Below are 11,966 nucleotides of genomic sequence, written 5' to 3'. Positions count from 1 at the left end.
TGTTTTAATTCAGACACACTGGAGGATTTTCCAGCATAAACGTCCTGTTTAAGATCATCCACAGCATCTCAATCAGACTCTAACTAGACCCTCCAAAACCTTCATTTAGTTTTTTAAGACATTCAGAGGTGAACTTGTTTGTGTGATTTGGGTCATTGTCCTGCTGCAGAACCCAAGTACACCTGAGCTTGAGGTCACGAACAGATGGACAGATATTCTCCATCAGGATTGTCTGGTAAACAGCAGAATTCCTGCTTCCATCTCTTACAGCAAGTTATCCAGATCCTGAAGCAGCAAAGCAGCTCCAGTTGTTCATGCCCTTTTGGAGTTATTTCTTTTGGCCGGCTGGTCACTCCTGGGAAGGTTCACCAGTGTTTTATGTTTTTTCTCCATTAGTGAATAATAATAGTGAATCACTGTGGTTCTCTGGAGTCCTAAAGCTTTAGAAATGACTTTATAACCTTTTCCAGACTGATAGATGATCAATGACTTCATTTTTTTCATCTGTTGTTGAATTTCTTCAGATCAGGGTATAATAATGTGCTGATTTTTGAGATCTTTTATCTGCTTCATGTTGTCAGACAGGTTCTATTTAAGTGATTTCTGGTCTAGAAATAGTAACGTAATTAAAGTAACGTGTTACAAAGTAAGGCATTACTCACATCACTGCTGGTGTACCACCTCAGGATGCCTTAAGTACCACTGTACTAAATAATTAATAGTAGAAGATAAACAATTATAAGTAAATGAATAATAGTTAGTGATGTTATCCTGTTATTATTTTATTGACCCTCAGTTCTACAGTGTTGCGGTTCTGTACAGATGCATGCAGTGCTGCCTCTGTCCTGCAGATGTCACCATTACCCAGATTTAGAAGTGCACACCAGAGTAGTTTTCAAACAAAACTGAAAAATAAGGAAAGAAAAAAGGCAGAAATGCAGAAAAGGATGTATATTATTAAATGAAAGTGGAGACATGAGATATCTTGGGTTCATACGGTCTGCAACATATATTTGCAGTCTCAGTTTTGTAGGTTCTGGGCTGCACTAACAACACTTCATTGGTTACATAAAAGATAAAGAAGACATATTTCTTTAATTATTTTAAGCATTCATTTTGTTTTGTTACTAAATAATTCCATGTTTTTCTTCATAGTTTGAATGAGTTTAGTATTAATCTACAATACAGAACATTTTAGAATATGAGAAAACACTGAATTTAACATGTGTTCAAACTTTTGACTGGTATTTAAGTATAGCTAAATATTTGTGTACTTTTACTCCAGTGGAGGTCTAAAGGGAGGAGTTTAACTGGAGTAATATGTGATGTGTGTATCTGTACTGTAACTGCAGTACAGGGTGTGTGTAGTTCCTCCAGCACTGTGAGCTGCTGAGTGTAGATCTCTGGATCTAGGCAGCACTACAGTACTGACTATAGTACTGTACAGTATCTACAGACTAGAGGAGGGTTTAGACTCTGGAGTCTAGTCTCACTCGCTGGAGAAACTTTCTGAGTGAACAGTTAAGAGCTTCTGTAAGAGTGATAAACGCTATAAATGTAAATCTATAAATAAAGCCCTGTTTTCACAGTCAGACTGATAACAGTTCCAGTATTTCCACAGTTCTACAGACTGAACTCGCTCTGTAATCCTGATACATCACTTCTGTACACTAAGAACACGCGTTATTTACACTCTATTTTATATAAAGCTAAGAAGGAGAGGATCTCCAGGTTGTAAAAGCTGTTTAATCTGTAGTTTATAAACTCTAAACTCACCTTCTGACTCCTGCTGCAGAGCTGAGGCAGATTCTACAGGGAACGCCCCCTTCCTGAAGGTGTGGGTCCTCAGGCAGGTTTACCGTAATTATCAGATTATAAACGCTCTGAGAATTATTCCCCTTCTAAAGCACTGCATCACTGGATTCTGCTTTATACTGTATAAATGTTTATGGTTTATGAGGATCTGGAGCTGGTTTAGATAGTAACCCAGGCAGACCAGGCAGACCAGAATACCAGCATCCAAAATATAACTTATGCTGGTCTGTTCTGGTTTACATACACTTCAAATAAATGTATGTAAATGTATTTATACAATAAGAAAAAAAGTCCTTTATATTCTACACTTGTTTAAAATACATTTAGAAATTTTAGAATACAATAAATTCTATTTCATGCCCAAATATTTGTATTTCATGTAAGTAAAATGTAAATTATTTTGTAACTGTATTAATTTTTCATACAAAATATAAATATAGAGATCTGTCACAACAATTACTTTATTATTATTGTTGCTGACCTCAGAACTGCTCACTCCATAAAGAGGAAATCACATTAAAATTAAAGGTTTAACATGAATGAAATCCAATTAACATAAAAAATACATGGGATTTATACAATCAAAAACGTTATTGAGACAGATCTAAAAACATGTAAAGTTCTGGTTTACATACATTTACAATAAATGTACACCCAATTATTTCTGTTCCATGTGGGTTAAATGCAAATAATTTTCTAACTGTATTTCTTCCCATATAAAGTAGACAGATCTGTCACAATAATTACATAATCAGATTATTGTACAATATACAGGCATAATCTCAGTAATTGTTGCTGACTCACTGTGTTTAGAAAATCCCATTAGAATGAATGAGGCAGAAAGTTAACTTTTGCCCTTTACACACTGAAATTCCTCCCAGTTCTTTACTGTTTTAAAACAGAAGTTGGATTTGTCTGAACCTTCTTAATACTTAAAAGTGAATTGTTCTTTTAAAGTAATGTTTAAATGCATTAATATGCTGTTATATTATCACTATATCAGTAGACTGAAATGGTCTATAAACACAATAACAGTTTATAGGATAGTATAACATACACAATGGTCATTGTGACAGATCTAGAAACATATGTAAAATGCATTTATGAATAAATTTGAATATTAAACCAAGATATAAATGTTTATTATGAATGTATTTTATGTATAAAAATATGCGCCCATATATTTATCATTCCAAGTTTAGCAGAGACAGTATATATATATATATATATATATATATATATATATATATATATATATATATATATATATATATATAATATTAATACTATATATAAATAAATATGAATAAATATTTATATTATAGAATAAATATGTATATCTTTTTTTATGTGTTTCTTTCCTACAGTCACGTGACCTGATGCAGCACACAGTGCACATCGGCCTCTAGGGGCTCCAAGAGAATAACTATATGGCGGATTTACTAACAGGAGAATCCAGACCCTGTCCAGACCGGATCTGGACCAATGAATAATTTTTGGCGTTTTGGCGCCATTTGCTGATTGAAACATGCCACAACACCCCCTTACACAACACTGTCACATACAACATAACAACAACAATAAAACGAGTAATAATAAGCAATTTAATATAAAATAATAGAAATATTATGATTAAGAGACAAATAAACAATTATAAATATAGGGAGTTCATTTATTTGCATTTATTCAATATAGTGTAAGTAGAACCAGTTCGAATAATAATAATAATAATAATAATAATAATAATAATAATAATAATAATAATAATAATAATAATAATAATAATAATAATAATAATACAAACTAATTAATTATTAAATATATACTGGTAATAATAATATGATTAACAAATAATAATATTAACAGTTAATATTATATAGAAATGAATAATGTCAGTAATATAAAAAAATTAAGAATTATAAGTGTAATAATTAGTAATATATTAATAATAATTCATAGAGAAACTCTGAGCTGCAAAAAAAAATCTGAGTGACAGACTCTCTGACCAATGAGAGCACTGCGTGGGCGGGGCTGTATCACCGTGACCTGAGCTCTGATTGGTCAGTGTTACAGCGCGAGCTCTCTCCTGGGTTAGAGGAGGGTTAGCTGAAACTCCTCCGTTATGATGTGAAATTTACAGGGTTTAATTTCCACATTCTGAGCATTATTTCCAGCGTGTAGATCAGGTTTATTTACAGTATCAGTAAGATATCAGTGCAGTATGAGTGTTATTCTCAGTTCTGAGCTCCGTGTGAGGGATATAAAGGAGTTGGACTGAAAGCTGAGGACTTTTCTCTGAGCTGAACGTTACTGGAGCTGAACTGAGGAGCTGCTTCACGGGTTAAATTCTGTCTTTAAAAGGTGAGGAACCGGATACTTTCAGGAGTGGAGCTGCAGAGTGAGTTAGACTGAGTCTAAACTCATATCTAGCTGTATCTGTGGGTCAGTCTGAGGGGGAAAGGGGTTAGCGTTAGCTAGGGTTACAGTTAGCCGCTCCGCTGAGGCGAATTTTATCCTTCAGCTCCAGCGCGAGTGACCAGTTAGTTTTTGCAGTGTACAGCAGTGCTCTCATTCCAAACAAAAACAGCCTTATTTGAGTTTATATAAAGAGGCATATATATATATATATATATATATATATATATATATATATATATATATATATATATATATATATATATATATATGTGGGGCTGGATGATTCTGGAGTAGCAATCTTAATCGCCTGACTTGAATCCCATAGAAAATCTCTGGTGATTGAAGAAGGCAGTTGTAACACACAAGCAAAACACACAATGTTTTGCCAGGTTATTACTGCAATTGAGAGTTGTACTAAGTGCTAATATTGTATCTGACTAAGATTATTCACTAAGATGAATAATTTTCTCAATGAGAAAATGACAAAAAGAACATATGTTGGTATTTTAGAAAAGATTATTGTTGAAATTTAAGTTGAATTTGTCTATTAAACATGTCCTTATTTGATCTTACTGTAGCAATTTCTGGTAGTTAATTAACATTTGACAGCATGACAACTACTTTTAATAGTTCAATACCAGTAATCACTAATCTAACATTACATGACATTAAGTGTTGGCCAAAAGCATTCTTTATGAATAAGGCTTAGTTTCAGTTTGTAGAGCTTCCAAGGACAATATGGAAACGTATTTGATGCTCAAAATGTTTAATTCAAAGTTTGCAAAAAAATTAGGTCATTTTTGTCAGTGAATGTGGAAATAAAGCGACCCTGTCTCTCTGTCGAGCTCAGTGTGACTCAAGTTTCCGCCCGTTCTCGGGCTCATTGTCTCCTTATAAGGGTGTTTTTTTCCAGGCCCTGTCCCAATTCACTAGCCCACTAGCGAATTCAGACAGCCCAACAAGCCTTTAACCTTCCAAAGTGTGCCACTGTAAGTGAGCTGCTAAGGCATGGTATGACTGCTGGAATGGTTCTGGCCATTCACCCCTATTCATTATTATTTATAGACTGGAATGGAAATAAGAAAAGTCAATGTCTGGTTCAATGTCCCAGTTAACATCAACACAATAAGTCAATTAGTATTGCTTTTTATAACATTAATAATAATAAACTATACATTTTTATGTATGCATATTATGTTTAATAAAAATACAAATTAGTAAGCAATGTCCTAAAACAGCTAGAAAAAAAACACATTGAAAAGTTTTAGCAAAATGTATAACAAAATATTTTCAAGATGGCATTAAAACAAAGTGCTCTGTTTCTCTGCTTATAGATAGAACTTTACCAATAATATCTGCAGTACTGAAACAAACACAGAACACATTCTGGAGTGGGTGTTCTCCTCTAGAGGTTTCCCGGTTCTTCAGTTTTGCTGGAGTCTGAAGGGTTAATGAAGGAGGGTGAAACTGAAAGCTAACGGTTAACGGACACCATTTCAGAAAGAGATCAGAGCGGATTTCAGAGCTCAGCGCTTTACTTTTCACCCGGTAAGTTAAAGATCTGTCTCTATTATGATTTTTATACAGTTTATATGGAGCTTACAGAAAAAAAGGAGAACCTCTGTATGTGTTCAGAAATCAAACAGCCTATTAAACAGAGCTTCAGTTATTGTTCTGGATCAGAGTGATGCTGGGACCACAGACAGCGCTTTTCCACCAAAATAACTCTGGTTCTTGAACCAGTTCCGTTCGGACTTATAAGAACCGCGGTGCTTTTCAGCGAACCGGAGAAGAGTCTGGCTGCAGAGCCGCAGGACCACCGCCGCGCCAACCGCGGATATACGCCAGTAGATTCAGGCCAGTGCGCACGCGCAGTAGGACAACGCGATTCCGCTGCCATTACAATGCATTTCTCGTTGCATGTCTCAGTCCAAAAAGGGACTCCCCTGCCGGTATATTAGAGATGTGGTACATGTTGCAGCAACTATCACTTGCCCGTTTAGCTCCGTAGAGCATTTTAAGCCAACATCGGTCACTAAACTAAGGAGTCACCTAAAACTTCATTTTAACCGAGCAGTCCAACATGCAATGCAGTTAGCATCTAACCAGAAGTGCAAAATACAGTATTATTTACGTATAAAATGCAGATGTTTAAAGTGACTATGGCAATTTAGAGATATTGGTGGAACGAAAGAAAATATAAAGATTGTATTATTAACATGGAATGAAGGGAAATATACATTGTTCTGGATACATATATATATATGCAGAACATTGTACATATGTATATATATATATATATATATATATATATATATATATATATATATATATAGAGAGAGAGAGAGAGAGAGAGAGAGAGAGAGAGAGAAATGCAATAATAATACAAGGCAATTATAAATATAAATTGCACCAACGTTATAATCCTATTATGTGTAATATTTACCCTGCGTTTAAATGAAAGTATTTTTGTCCTGAATGATCAGATACTTCTTAAAACTATTAAAGTGTTTACCAGCGTAACATCACAAGTGTAAACAAGTGTCAACGCATGCACAGAATGCTGCTGGCCTGAATCTACTTGTGTATATCCGCAGTGGGCGGGGTGGTGGTCCTGCGGCGCTGCAGCCAGATATTATTGGCAAACCCATCTATGTAATGCTGCAGGCCGGAGCCCCAGTGGGCGTGGCTAAAGGGCGGAGCATGTGTCAATCATTTTCGACTGCAGCCAATCAGATACTACACTTTCGTTGTCAATCACTTTTTATTAAGCCAATCCTCAGACAGACCAAGCTGTCCATCATTCTTATATATGTGTATGTATATATATATATATATATATATATATATATATACACACGATTTAATGCAATTACTGCAATAAAGGAAAAAAATCACGAAAGTGCCATTCCAGAAAAACTAGTATTTTAATCTTTGATTTAAAAATATTTAAAGTCAGGGCTTTTCTAACGTTTCATTCAGTTACTTCTGTTTAAAAGCGGCATATAGGCAGGACTAACTACACCGCTGTTCAGAAGTTTAAATCGCGCTACGTTTAACCGGTAGCAACGCAGTTTCCGCCTTCTTTTGACAGATCTCTTGATTGGTGATAGGTGATTGGCTGCAGTAAAAAATGATGGACAGCTTGGTCTGTCTGAAGATTGGCTTAATAAAAAGTCATTGACAACGACAGTGTAGTATCTGATTGGCTGCAGTCGAAAATGATTGACACATGCTCCGCCCTTTAGCCACGCCCACTGGGGCTCCGACCTGCAGCATTACCCTTCTCGGCAAACCGGCCTGCATTTCCACCAGTTTTAGTGGAACCGTCAAAACATCACATCACTATTGGCTGATGTGGGTGGAGTCGGAGCGCCCCAGTGATCTCGTAGCTGACCTACTGTCCAGCACGCTGTCCAGCACATCATAAAACACAGGTACACCCCCCCGCCCAGCTCCACTCCATTTATAAGCTTTTTCAGCTTGTTTATCACTTGCTCTTCAGTGTGAACATATCCTACCCGAGATAAATCCTCCACTAATTCACCGTAGAGTTTCTCCTTTCTAGTTCTCCCTTCAACTTTATCCTGAAACTCCGGAGAATATTAAATCGAGAGTAAATACAGGCTGCGTCCAAAAACTTTTGCTACTCCTCCTCTCCTACTCCTCCTTTCCTACTCCTCCTCTCCTACCCCGGAAGAAGGTGGAGGAATCGAGGAGAGGAGGAGGAGGAGGAATGGAGGGAAGGAGCTGTAATTGGGGAAATGGGACAGCTGATCCCTTTTAGATAGGATGTTGACTACCAATGAACTGAGCCAATCACAACGCTCACTTTTATCACTTTTGTTTCAGAACATTGCTATCACACACTGCTAAATAATCAGATATTCCAATAAAATCCTGCTTACTCCCAGGCATTTTTGGCCGCATCTCCAGCCAGTGAAGCTGGCAGCCCTGTCTGACCTCAGCTTTATGAGGGTTTCAGTTTCCTCATCAGTCCCTAAGTAAAAAAAAAAAATTGATAAATTAAAAAAAAAAAAAAAAAAAAATATATATATATATATATATATATATATATATATATATATATATATATATATATATATATATATATATATTGTGAGCAAATTAGCTGAATGGACCAAGGCAAAGCAGGAGACAGAGGCAGGTTTCAACACAAATAACCCTGTAGGGCATTTATTTTCCACCTTAAGGCAAAAGAGAAGCAAAAAAAAAAAAAAAAAGTCTCTGGTGGCTGGAAGGGAGAGTGGTTTAGCTAGCCAGCTAAAGAGTCCAGGATAAATCCCACAGCCAGGGGAGGTTAACTCACTCTACCACTGGGTCGGTTCCAGGATCGTCCTTCGGCAGGTAAGTACCAATCAGCCTTCTAAAAAACAGAGAACAACAAAAATCAGAGTTGTGAGGAGCAGGGTTCAGCCAAACCATACCCAAGAGCTTCCAGAAGTGGCGTTTTTAAAGGTCCCTCTCGTTTCTCAGGCAGCACTCATCATGAGCTGCCAGCCGTGTCTGATCAGTGCTGCTGCTTCCAGGTCACATGGGTTCGGCGCTGTCCAGGTGCTGAAAGCTCAGCACGATTCCTCTGGCTTTGTGGAGCCAGCAGAAACGCTCCTCTCGGAGGCCTCCCGCCACAGTACCCCCCCCCCCCCCCCCCCCCCCTCAGCTGGCAGCACAGGGACAGAGAATCCTGGTGGAGGCGAGAAAGAGCATCCGCATCCGAGTTTTCCTTCCCTGGTCGGTGCCGCACCTGGAACGAGAACTCCACCTAGTCACCGAGCGTTAGTGTCCTTGTGTTTGGAAACCCACTTCAGGGGCGCATGGTTGGTGACTAGGGTGAACTGTCTACCTATTAGGAAGTAGCGCAGTTCGTCGACAGCCCACTTGATGGCCAGCGCTTCTTGTTCCAGGGCTGCATAGCGTGTTTCAGCAGGGAGAAGCTTCCGACTCAGGTAGAAGATGGGGTGCTCCTCTCCGCCGAAGTCCTGTACCAGCACAGCTCCTAATCTGGTTTCAGAGGCGTCTGTATGGAGGACAAAGGGATTCTTGAAGTTAGGATTCCTCAGGACCGGTTCACATGTGAGCTTACCTTTTAGAGTTGAGAAGGCCGTCTTCTCCCGGTCCTCTGGTGCTAAGGGTACCTGCCAGTAGCCCTTCGTGAGGTCCAGGGTTGAATTGTACCGGCTCTTTCCCAGACGGTCGATGAGTTCGTCCACCCAGGGCAGGGGGTATGAGTCGAACCGGGACACTCCATTCAGCCAGCGGAAATCATTGCAAAAGCGCCATGATCTATCTGGCTTTGGCACCAGAACAATAGGGCTGGACCATGGGCTGGATGATGCTTCGATAACCCCCAGTTTTCTCATTTTCTCTACCTCCTCTTCGACAGCTTTTCGCCTGGCCTCCGGGAGATGGTAGGGGCGCTGTCTTACCACCACCCTGGGAGGGGTAGAGATGCGATGGTGCAGTACTTGGGTGCGGCCGGGGACGTCCGAGAAGAGGCGGTGATGCCACGCACTCACGCAGGTCTTGCTGCTGTGGAGGGGACAGATCTTCCCCAAAGGGAACTTCCGCCCTGGCACGGTCCTGAACAGCCTGGGAGAACATAGAGAGAGGAGGAGAAGGCTCAATCCATTTTTTTAACAGGTTAATATGGTATACCTGAGTCTTTTTTTCTCTTATCTGGCTGACCAACGCTGTAGTTGACAGGGCTGATTTTCTCCCGAATGGTGAAGGGTCCTTGCCAGCGGGCCAGGAACTTGCACGTTGTAGTGGGAATGAGAACCATCACTCGTTCCCCCGGCTGGAACTCCCTCAGGATGGCCGGCCGGTTGTACACCCTCTGCTGGGCCTGTTGGGCCTCCTGCATGTGTTCCCGGACGAGAGGTTTTCTCACTCATGTTTTTCACGTGATCAATGACAGACCTCAAAGGTGATGGCTGGCTCTCCCATGCCTCCTTCACCACATCGAGGAGTCCGCGGGGCTTCCTCACATAAAGCAGTTCAAACGGGCTGAACCCTGTGGAGGCTTGGGGCCTTGGGGACTGCGAAAAGTGCGTGAGGGAGGAGTTGGTCCCAGTCACGGTGGTCCTTCTCTACGATCCGCTTCAGCATCTTCTTGAGAGTCTGGTTGAAACGCTCAACCAGAGCGTCCATCTGGGGATGCCAACTGGACGTGGTGAGATGTTTAACCTGCAGGAGATGACACAGATCAGACATGAGTTTGGAGACGAAGGGCGTACCTTGGTCGGTGAGAATTTCTTTCGGGATCCCCACCCGACTTATCAACAAGACAAGCTCCTTTGCCACCGCCCTCGAGTTCGCCTTCCTGAGGGGCACCGCGTCCGGGAAGCGGGTGGCGTAGTCTACCAGGACCAGGATGTACTCATTCCCCCGAGCCGACTTGGGAAGAGGCCCCACGAGATCCATCCCGAGCCTCTCGAACGGGGTGTCGATGATGGGAAGGGGGACCAGGGGAGCCGGAGCTGGCTTATAGGGGCTGGTGAGCTGGCACGTGGCACACCGGCGGCAGTGGTTTTTCACTTCGGCGTGGATGGAAGGCCAGTAGAAGCGCTGTAGGATCCGGGCCAAGGTGTTTTCTGCCGCTAGATGTCCTCCTAGTGGGTGTTGGTGCATCACAGCGTCCACGTGCCGCAATGGGAACAGGAGCTGCTCTACCTTTTCCCCCATTCACAACTACCACTCTATAGGCCAAGTGATTTTTGATGATGAAGTAGGGGGAAGCTGGTAGTTCAGGTACCGTCGGTTTGCCATCCACCTCCTTGATGTTGGCCCACACGTTCTGGAGCCGGGGGTCCTCTTTTTGTTCGCAACCGAAACGTCCCTCTCTGAGGACCTGTTGGTGAAGAGAGAAGAGAGGATTAGACTCAAGAGTTCTCTCACCTCCTGATGCACTCTCTTCCAAGAGGGAGCGTCCGCTGGCGGCCAGGACGGGGCGCATCCACGGCCTTCTTCGCCGGCGGGACCCGGCTCGGCTCTGGAGACGTGGGGCTCCGCGCAGCTCAGCTTCGAAGTTGGGGTAGTCTCGGCCGACTATCAGGGGTACGGGGAGGTCCGGGAGTAACCCAATCATGAGGGGCCAGCTTTCCCCAGGCCGACCCAGCTCAACTGGAGCTGTGGCTACGGTCCGTCCGTCTCCATGCACACAGGTCACCTTTAAGGTGTCTGGCCCCAGTCGGACCCACGGGATGGCGCTGGGTTGGGCCAAGGTTATTGTGCTCCCTGAGTCCAAGACAGCGGTTAACTTCCTGCCGTCTAGCTGGAGAACACACGTGGGTGGGGGTTGGACCGGGCTAGAGTGAAGTCCACATCCTGCGAGCCAAGCTTTGGGAGCAGGGGTGAAGCGTTGTGGGCTTTCGGGCTCTGTGGGCATGGGCTCATCAGGGGGACTGGGGATCGACTCTTTGGGCCGGTATCCCGGATTAGGGAGCCTTGGAGGCTTAAGGTCATTGGCCTTGGGGCTATAACGCAATAGGGGCCTCTCTTTCTTTAAAGGGGAGGGCGCTATGGGTCTTCGTTCAGAAGCCCGGGACATGGCCAGGACAGTTTGGGCAGCTTCCGTCGCCTCAATCATAGTCTTTGTGGTGGCCGACCCTTTTAGTCCTCGGCCTCCCGCCATACACATTATAAATAATATATGTATGTATATTGTAACGATGTTTGCCCACTTTAAAGGGTTTCTTTAGGATTTACATGTA

The 11,966-nt window shown here is 41.8% G+C and overlaps 2 protein-coding genes across 5 annotated transcripts in view; both read left to right on the top strand.

Annotated features, from left to right (window-relative positions):
• Window positions 1–11,966, top strand: part of LOC125789955 (uncharacterized) — a 176,463-nt gene that overhangs the window by 46,374 nt on the left and 118,123 nt on the right. Inside the window, exon 1 of one of the 2 annotated variants that reach the window (XM_049473057.1) lies at window positions 3,917–4,176. The exons of the other annotated variant lie outside the window; for it this stretch is intronic. The gene's annotated coding sequence lies outside the window, so the exon portion shown is untranslated. Of the gene's footprint in view, window positions 1–3,916; window positions 4,177–11,966 lie in introns of those variants that run through there. 2 annotated transcript variants of the gene reach the window in all.
• Window positions 1–11,966, top strand: part of LOC125789953 (uncharacterized) — a 91,058-nt gene that overhangs the window by 38,389 nt on the left and 40,703 nt on the right. The gene's annotated exons all lie outside the window — the stretch shown is intronic.

Source organism: Astyanax mexicanus, unplaced genomic scaffold (genome assembly GCF_023375975.1).
Source record: "Astyanax mexicanus isolate ESR-SI-001 unplaced genomic scaffold, AstMex3_surface scaffold_33, whole genome shotgun sequence".
Classification (NCBI taxonomy): domain Eukaryota; kingdom Metazoa; phylum Chordata; class Actinopteri; order Characiformes; family Acestrorhamphidae; genus Astyanax; species Astyanax mexicanus.
This window is presented reverse-complemented; position numbering and strand designations above follow the sequence as displayed.